General features: G+C 34.4%; 1 protein-coding gene across 9 annotated transcripts in view; it reads right to left on the reverse strand.

Annotated features, from left to right (window-relative positions):
* The window catches only part of FOXP2 (forkhead box P2), a 538,178-nt gene that overhangs the window by 114,215 nt on the left and 413,257 nt on the right, over positions 1-10,706 (reverse strand). The gene's annotated exons all lie outside the window — the stretch shown is intronic.

The raw sequence follows: 10,706 nt of genomic DNA on the forward strand, positions 1-10,706 counted from the left end.
TTCAGTCTGTGATAATGCTTTTTAAAAAATCTCTTCTATTGTTCTTTGACTGATCTTGCGAATTCTGTGGTTGTCTTCCTTTTTACAATTTCCTTCAAAACAATGGACTCTAATTTCCTGCATATGGCCTGACTTCTAAAGATGCAACATCTCCAAGTCGTCGCTGTCTGCTGAACATGGATATCCTACCAGCAATGCAAATACACCTCCCAAACAACACTTTTATCACCTCTAACTTCCTACTGCCCACCATCAAACCTGCTATTCTTCCTATGTTCTAGATATCACCAAATTCCCAATCAAACAAACACAGATATCCAGGCACAAAATTCCAGAGATCTCAATGTTTTATGTTCCTCTAATTGCCAACATACCTTTTAAATCAAAGTGTTGTATTCTCCCTTAAATCTGTCCTCTTATTTCCTTACCCTGTCCTTCCCCTAGATAAGATGACAACAACTTAATTGAACAACATCCAATTAATTTTTTTGGACAACATCCTCTCACCTAGACACATAGACTCCACTATTTTTTCTATTTCCAATCACTTCTTCCTATTGCTCCCAAGGATATCTTTAAATATGATACTCTTGTTATGTTACATCCACTTTGTTGCTCAAAATCTTACAGAATATTTAAGGGTTTGTTGTTTTTTTTTTTTTTTAAAAAAAGCCAATTAAAACTTCAAATTCTGGCTGTGGTTCATATATTTAAAGACTATGCGAGAGAGAGTCATGGACATATACACACTAACAAACGTAGTAAGGTGGATAGCTAGTGGGAAGCAGCCGCATGGCACAGGGATGTTAGCTCGGTGCTTTGTGACAGCCTGGAGGGGTGGGATAGGGAGAGTGGGAAGGAGGGTGACGCAAGAGGGAAGACATATGGGAACATATGTATATGTATAACTGATTCACTTTGTTATGAAGCAGAAGCTAACACACCATTGTAAAGCAATTATAACCCAATAAAGATGTTAAAAAAAAAAAAAAAGACTATGCAACAACTTTTCCCCATAATGTTCTCCAATTCCCAAGATACAATACACTATGCCCGAACTTGAAAACCACCTCTCCTTTTTTTTTCTTTCTGTTCTATAACGTAGCTGATTCTGTCCTCATCACCTAGAATGCCCTCTACACTTCTAGTGTGATGAATTTCTGTTTTTGTTTTTTTTTCTCAAAGCTTCACCTCTAATAAACCTCTTCCATCTACTTGTCCTCAATTCCTCAGTACAATGATTAAATCTTTTTTTACAGTTTGCATTGATTTTTCAGTCCTAAATTATATATTTTCCACCTCCACAGTACATAATTTTCAAATGCAGGTGATCATTATTTTACTGAAAATTTTTGTAGCATGGTCAGTTATACATAGAATGTGCTCAGTGAATATGTGTTGAATGGAACTGAATGTCAGGGGGCTGTGTAAGAATAATTCCAAAGTGTGGAATGGATTAGTATAGACATACAAGATCAAAAGAGTGATCAACCAGTGTGGACTATCTTGGTGAAAGAGCATTCCTGTGGGACAGTAATTGAGCTGGACCTTGTATAACCAGTAGAATCTGATAAGCTGATAAGAAAAGAGAGGAAGTTACAGAGTGATAATAACACATGAAAAGGAACAGAAAAAAATGGAATAGTGTATGTTTGGGAACAGGAAGTAGATACATCAGTTAGAAACCAACATTTTTATTTGTGAAATAATAGGGCATAAATCTGGGAAAGGAAAAGAGCCCAGTGGTGTCCAGCAGACACTGGGCAGATTAAAAACTGTACCCAAGTTATGAGAAAAGGAAACAGGAGCAATTATTTATCCTATGATGGTAACAATAAAAAAAGGGTTTATGTGCTAATTAAAAATGATAGCATTGATCGTTCCAGACACTTTGTAGGACTTTTCTAGAAGCACAGTTTCTCAACAGACTTCTAATCTCTGTACTCATTTCTATAGCTTTAAGTAGTCAATTTACAAGTGCTATGAATATTTTTTACAGGATCAAAGGTGTATGTTAGTCACTTAGCATTTTCATCTGGTCAATTCAAGGATCCATTCTGAACTTTACCTATTTAAATGTTTGATATTTCAATATCAGACTTAAAGTATCAATATTATATCATCCACTTTACTTTGTATTTTAAAGTCAGGATGACTCACAAATCACTTATGTTCAATTGTTAAGACATAATATTTATCTGATGGATAGTAAAGAGACAACCTGAAAAGCCAGGGAAACCCTACAGAGCAACTGATCTTGCTTGGATGTGTAGGGAATAAATAAAAGGGGATAAAGGGAAAATGACTCTAAAAGATTAAGACTTTGTAACTATTAAGCTTATGCCTCTAAACATTAGGAGATAAATAGCAATGCCCTGCATAACTTTAAAAAATAAGTCTTTTTTTCTAGTTGAAGTCCTAACAAAAGAATGTAAGCAATAAATCAACAGTCTGGGATTTCGTGATTCACTTTAAAACATTTCTGGGGGAATCACTAAAGATCCTTGAATTTTTCTTTTCTAAAACCTCAACCTATAAATTAGACTATCTCACAGATCTGATTGAGACCTTAAAAGTGTCCTCAATTATTTGTAGTGAGGTGGATGGACTTAGAGTCTGTCATACAGAGTGAAGTAAGTCAGAAAGAGAAAAACAAATACCGTATGCTAACACATATATATGGAATCTAAAAGAAAAAAAAAAAGGTTCTGAAGAACCTACGGGCAGGACAGGAATAAAGACGCAGACGTAGAGAATGGACTTGAGGACACGGGGAGGGGAAGGGTAAGCTGGGAGGAAGTGAGAGAGTGGAATGGACATATATACTACCACCAAATGTAAAACAGATAGCTAGTGGGAAGCAGCTGCATAGCACAGGGAGATCAGCTCAGTGGTTTGCGACCACCTAGAGGGATGGGATGGGGAGGGTGGGAGGGAGATGCAAGAGAGAGGAGATATGGGGATATATGTATATGTATAGCTGATTCACTTTGTTATACAGCAGAAACTAACACACCATTGTAAAGCAATTATACTCCAATAAAGATGTTAAAAAAAAGAAGTGTGTCCTCAAGTAGTCGTGTAATATGCACAGTAATTTCAAAAGTGATCATGAAACTGATCCGGTTTTTGAAACCTTATTATAGGTAAATATGATTAGCAACATTTGGAAAAAGGGAGTGGTTTCTTTCTTTAACAGATATATAGAATTAAAATTAAAGTACACAGCTTGCCAAAATTAATATATATGAACCATGGCTCAAGACTAAAGAACTATCAGATCATCAAGAGTTCTCCTTGAATTCAATGAATAATGAAGAGATAAAAGGAAAGTCACTTGGATTCTTTAGTTTCCTCAGTTGTAAAATAAAGGAGTTAAATTAGATGAATCTTAAGGCTCTTTTAAGCTAACATTTCATCAGTCACTACAACGGAAATGCATGTTGATTAGACACCCTCGCCTCCTTATTTTGGCAATGCACTAACAGGGCAGAATCCCTCTAATAAACCAGAATGACTATGTAGGCAATATACAGAAAGACAAGGGTAAACGTGCAAAAGATGTATACTTTCCAGCCTTAATATGCAAATGAAGTATATTTTTCACCCTTAATATAAGAGAGTATTAAGAGAGGTGCAACTTACAGGCAACCATGATTTAGGGAGAAATAGAGATAAAACAACAGTACACATGTTATTCATATTATTTTATTTCTTTTAATTTTATATTGATTACCTATGTATCAAGAAAATATTGCATATATAACATTAAATTTCTAAACCTTTAGGCTTGTTTGTCAAATTTTGATATCATTTTGCCAACATTCTTTCTCTCTCTAAAATTACACAACCACATGTGAATTTATGAATTATGCTTAATTTAATGAGAATTCATCTCTGAGATATTTACTTGATGCCTCCTTTTCACTGTAGTATCTCTTAAGAATACTCTTACGTAAGAGTACTTAAGTAATATCTCTTCAGTTCTCTCTCATTCTATACTGTCTGTTTTAAGCCCCACTAAATATTTTACAACTCAAATCCTAAATTATAATTAAGATATTATATTGTTATTCTGGAGTGTCATGTTATATAACACACTGAATTTGAGTGGTAGATTACTTCTGCCAATATTCCAAAATATCTCACACTATCTCAAGAGAGAACAGGAAGAAGGTCTGCTGGAATGGTAATGACGACTTCAGGGAAAAGAGCTTAGGAACATGGCCGCAAGAGCTGGAGCATTTCATGCTGTTCCTCAATGTTAAATACGACAAAAAAGTTTCATCTTGGAAAGCTTAACTTGATATAAGACTTTATTCTTTATTTTATCAGTAGCATGAATCTACTTGCACCAAATTTATTACCATTCTGATAAGGAATATAATTAATGGGAAATAAACAAGTGCAATTTCATCTAAGATGTATGGTGCATTGTATGATTACAGCATGACCAAATTCTGATAATAGTAAGCTTTCTGAGGCCCACTGGATAAAGGTTTAAAGTACAGTGTGCAGTTTCAGGTTTAAGTTTGAATGCCAATGGGAATCATGTACTGTTTAACATGATATCCTATGTATTAAAATATATGAAAAATCTGGTTATTTAGAAATATCTTTAAGTGAATATATTGCTGCATGAATGGTGCCAGTAATAAAAATTTGATTCTATAATTTGTCAATCATATGCATAACAAATAACTCATTTGTGTAATGAAAATTACAAATGTAAAAAATTTAACTTCAAAAGGAAGAGAAAGAAAAACGAATTGCAGATAGAACTCAATAAAAACACATGGACGGGGCTTCCCTGGTGGCACAGTGGTTGACAGTCCGCCTGCCGATGCAGGGGGCACGGGTTCGTGCCCCGGTCCGGGAGGATCCCACACGCCGCGGAGCGGCTGGGCCCGTGAGCCATGGCCGCTGAGCCTGCGCGTCAGGAGCCTGTGCTCCGCAACGGGAGATATGTGCGTGTGCTCATGAGCTGTGAAAATGTATACACTAGGATGACTTGTTTTTTTGTGCCTTTCACTTATTATTATGCTACAATAAATGATGTGGAAATATACAAGGAAAAGAAATACAAATAATAAATACAGAATACACATTTTATCAGTGATGTTTAGAAATATGCAAAAACTATAGAGTGAACTGTTAGAAGTTAATACAGATTATATTTCATATTTGTAGAGACTATCACTAATAGCTCATTACAAATAACTTTAAATGTGAAAGGAAAAATACAGTCTTCAAATGGGCAACATAAATTCACATTATTGCCACATACATATTCTAGTGTGTGTATCAATTTAGTTGATGAAAAATATATTAACAACAAGAAAACCAGATAACTAAATAAATAATCCTTTCATCAGCCCCTGATTTCTGCCATACTAATGCTTTGGTGAATCATCAAGGGGAGTAAATTATTCATTATAAATTTCAAAGAGAAGTCCCCATTGAAAAAGCTCTGCTACTGGTCCTTCTTGGAACCAACATCAAGAGAATTCATGGCAGTCTCAAATATTGCAATAAAATAAAAGGTGAGAGGCAATCACTCAGGAGAGGTGTCTAGAATGAACTGAGCTCAGGGAGCTACATCCCAGCTGAATGAGGTGTGTAAAGATAATTATTAATATCTTGAGTTATACTAGGAACGAAAAAGATTAATCAAGGAGTTGCATGCAAATGTCAGTCAAGGCTTTAAAAACAGAAACCTTTATTCTACTTGCAATGGAGAATCTGGAAGGTTTTTAATAGTAGCTCTAAACATGGTCACTATATTATAGCGTTATGGCATTAACAAAATCAGCTGTAATATAGGTGTTTGAAATGTTTGACTATCTTAAGGTTTATTTTAAATCAAACAATCTAGCACAATACCAATCCCATCGTAATAGTGAATATAAACTACTCAAAAAATGAACATGATGAATTAACAAATCTGATTTTTACTGCTTCATCATAAATTTAAAATTTTACTAACACAACTTTGCATTAATAGCAAAGAGTTAAATCTTGCAATATAGGTTTTATATAGAAAGGACTCTCCAAAAATTTTTATCCCAGGTTGTCTCCAGATTGTTAGTTAAAATGATCAACATTACTAATAAGTAGTAATTTATCTCTAATTCTTGGTTAATCTCTGCCAATACATTTATAAAAGAGAAGGGAAGAAATAATTGGAGATAATCTGGCACTGCCACATGTATTTCCTAATTTCCTATCTTCACGTGTTCTGGTTGGATACAGACAATTGAGAGCACAGTCACTTTTCTTAACATTCTTTAGCCATGATTTTCCTTGACTGCCTGAGGACATCATTTAGCTCTGGTGAGGCAGTGTTCTTTTTCTTTCACTTAGCTTAACAAATCAGAAAACATTTGGATAACTGATTTTTGTGAGGGAAAAAGTCAGTGTTCAACTTAAATTAATGAATATAAAGACTTTCCTCTCAGGAAGGAACATTTCCATCTATTCTGCTCATGGCATAAGGTGATGCCCAAAGCCCCTTAGTGTTAATACCAAATGCATATTTAAATTTATGTCAAACAGAATTGCCTCTTGGGTCCAAGCAAGAGTATATTGATGATACTACAGATACTGCCTCAAACACCTACTGCACACTTCCTGTGTGTTAGTCATCATGCTCAGTACTTCTGGGGGTTATCAAATGTAATCCCTGTACCACCCTATGAGGCAGATACTCTTATTGTCCTAATTTTACAGATTGAGAGCATGAGGCTAAAAGAGGTCAAGTAATGTGCCCAATATTCAACTAGAAAGCTGATTCCAGAGCCCACGGGACAGAGTATTTGGTACTGGGCAGAATTTATGTAAAGCCTAAAAAGAGAGATGAATTTGGAACAGAAAATAAGAGACTCTTAAAACTGTCACTATCCCCTTTTCCTTTTTTCTTTCTTCCAATCCACAATTCCCATCAAAATAAAACATTCAGGAGTCAGTCACAACAGAATCAAGATCTGTAGGGGAAAAGATGACAATGTGGTCAATATAATTTAATTTGAATGTGATATAAAACTGCTAGACCAAGACCAGCCAAGTCTTATTTTTAATTTATAGGTCCAACAAATTTTGTTCATCAAGATATGCATTTGACCCAGTGGTAAATGTTTTGAAATTAAGATCCAGAAGACAAAGACTCTGAGCATTCTTGTAACTGCCTTAGCACTTAGAGCTAACAGGCAGAGTCCTATGTAAAACAGTATTCACACAGGTGTAAAAACCTATAGGCAAGACTAACAATAATATTATCTGCAGGTAGGTGCTAATAAGGCCATTCAGGCAGATGAGGTGTCAACAAGGTCTACTTCTTGAGGAGCGAACTTGGGTTGCTACTGTGTGGCAGGGAAGCCAAAGGTTGTGAAATTTAGGATCTTGACAGAATTAGCCACTTGTAAAGCTGTTTGATATACCAGGGGAAAAAGAAAGGCACCAATTCCATTACTAAAGTTTGAAATAAAAGTAAAATAAGTGAAGGTTTTTCCAGATTAGAGTTAAATATACATCATTTGAAAAAATTGAGGGTGAAAAGCAAGTATCGAAAAGAAATCTCTTACAATGATGCTCACTTACACTCATCTTCTTGTCTTTTAAAGCCAGAACTTAATGCTTTTTCCTATAAAATTCAAACTTATAATAAGAGTATTAAATTGTTACTCTTAGAATATTAAATGTACAACCTCTGGAGCCCAAACATTTCTTTTCAAAAAAACAGGAAACAGAATTTAAGGTTACAATTTTTAGGTAGACATGATGTGAGTACAACTACTACTGCCCAGTACTGCAGTGAATTAGTAGAGGCACAATAAACATAATCTATTAGTGAGCTCGTAAAAGTGTCTCTACTGTTCAACAACATGATAATAAGAAGGCACAATACTTAGATGATGGCCAACATCTTAGGGCTACTTCCAGACCAAAACACCAGAAAATACTCCTTTGAAATATATTTTCATTGCATCTTTGGTTAGGAACCTGACACCATGAATACCTGAAAGAAGATGATACGATGGAGAGCTTTTGACATCCGTTTAATCTCATGTAACATTATGTAACATTACTATTTCTTTAAGATAATTTGGGCTTTAACCTACATTTGGTAATTGTAAGTGGCTTTCCCCCCCTGAGATTTATAGTACTTTACTTCAGGCTTGTTAATAAACTTATAGGAGAGAGGGGGTAAAATTAATTTAATCTGCCACTTTAGAACACATGCCTGAAAATTTTGTTTTTTTATTTGTGAAGGTTGACCAATCATGGAAGTAATATGTGTGATATTAAGTTAATCCATTGATAGGGCATTATGTAGGGTCTCTTAAGAATTTAGAAAACTATTACAATGGTTCACAATTTATTATAAATGTGAGGTATATAGATTATAAAGGGACAGGGCTGGTTTTAGATACGCCTATCTATTCTTTCTATACCTTTGTTCCTTCCATCCCACCAGTAATCTCATGGTGGTCGAGTACCACCCCAGCATACTAGTACTTATAAAATTTAACAAATACTAAGAGAGAGCCATGACCATCACATAGAAACTGTCAACTATGAATAACAAATAGTATTTGTTTTAGTTTGCATCTTGGTTTTAAATCACATGATGTAGCCATTTTAGCTTGCAGAAAGTTTAATATAATCAATAAAGAAAATAAGCACCTACGTAGTATTTAATGTTTCCCTTGTGTTGTGAAGTCAAGAACCATCATTTGCAAAGTCACTCAGTGACTAATTTGAAGTATTTAGTTTGGTGCACTGCAGGGATGGAAAACACCTGATCTATGCACTGCCATGCTCTCTCCCCCCACCAACCACAGCAGACCTCACTAATTTATCCTGTTGTTCTTTCTGTCTTGGAGACTAACTGCAGTCTCAGACACGTGGCACAACCTCAGACTCCTGTTCAACACTGCATTCAAGGCAGCCATGAACAATGTGGCATACCTCTGGAAAGACCAATACATTGGTGATCACAAACTTGGGCTATAGATTCAGGCTTGCCATTGAGGAACTGCAGGGCACCTGTGAGCCATTCATTTAATTTCTCCATCGTTTGTTTTTATTCTGAAAACATTTCAGTGAAATTATAAAGATCTGTTGCTGTAGATTTATTTTTCCATCAGTAGAGTAGATAATAATTTTTTAAATGGTAGAAGTAGATTTACATAAAGAACAAACACTATTATTGGTTAAGCCATCTCACTCTTCAGTCTAAAGAAAACAATTTTTCCATTGAAATTATTTTAGGAAAAAGTGTTACCAATCAAGAATACTGCCTGTTCCATTTTTAACGCACTATTTTTTTAAGTATAATTTTGAATGAATCTTCTTTACTAAGTTAAAATATAGTTATTTTTGAAGTGTAACTTAAATTTATTTTCTTCAAAACATACAGAGAAAACCTAGAAATTAAGATTATTTTAGTCTTTCACATAAATTTACATAATTTCAGCAAACCTTAACACTGCTTTTTAATTTTTGCTAGTTTTTCAAATGTTATTATTGTAAAGAAAGCTTAGAAGGGCAAACACTTTAGAATTAAAACGAATGAAATCCCAAACTAGATAATTTCAGATCATTATGAAACCTAATTTCATGTGCAAAATTTATTACCAATCCCCTGCATTCACTATTTCCATAAAATAGTACGTTACTGCCATTTCCATTTCCATTTTTGTTTTGCATCTAACATTTAAAAAATGTTTAAAGTTTATATATTTTCCACAAAGAAGAGCATCCCATGTTAATCTGACTCTATTTTTATTGAGAAAAATCTTTTGTTTTTTCAACTAAGCTATGAAATTATATATTTCTTCTTCATTCAGGAAGACACTGATTATTTGTCTATGAGATTAATTATGTTGTGTTCTACCAATCATAAATTAGGAAATATTATGTATATGCTAGTGAAAAAAGATAAGTTTTGGGTGAGTCAATTTAGGAATATTCTAGACCATGGAAACTAAAAAAGTACATCCAAAATTCTATATATGAAAATATACGACTTACATATTTAGAGATTCCTTAGGAATACAGGTAGTATCCATGGTAAACAGAAACATGAAGTTGCTCTATTTAAAAATTCTTGAACGGCCACTTCAGGATTGTTATTCATTTCCAAGGCTAACCAGTATGTGAACTGGGTCATGGAAGCAATTTTCATTGGATATTATAGTCTAAAGAGACAAATTACACTCTAGTGACAGAATATGTAAAAAGAGGCCTTGGCATATTTATATGGTAACTTGCAGAACATGGAACAGGAACTTTTCCCTAAAATATGTATTGTATCTCTCCATAGTCTCAATGCACTTATTTGATGCATATCAATACCATCTCATCAAATTATTCCTAAATCTGTTCAAGAAAAGTGTAGTGGTTCAAGAAAAGTACAGAGGTGAAAAAGCCATATGCTCTCATATATATAAGGTAAACTTTAACGCCATCAACTCACAGAAACGGTGAACTCTATGTATATCTGATGAAACATAATTGAAGCAAGAATATAAGAAGTAACAGAAAACAAACTAATTACATCTGTGCCTTAACATTAGTCATCTCTTGATCATCTGCATCAATGGAAGGTAGTGGCTGATAGAAAATCACAGACCATCTCTTTAGCAGGGTTGGGTCTATGGCCTTGTGCTTAGTAGCTGAATTACTAATTGCCCAGTGTAACTTAC

The sequence above is a fragment of the Delphinapterus leucas genome, chromosome 9 (assembly GCF_059928025.1).
Source record: "Delphinapterus leucas isolate spDelLeu-1000000601 "Yukka" chromosome 9, BTC_Dleu_Yukka2, whole genome shotgun sequence".
NCBI lineage: Eukaryota > Metazoa > Chordata > Mammalia > Artiodactyla > Monodontidae > Delphinapterus > Delphinapterus leucas.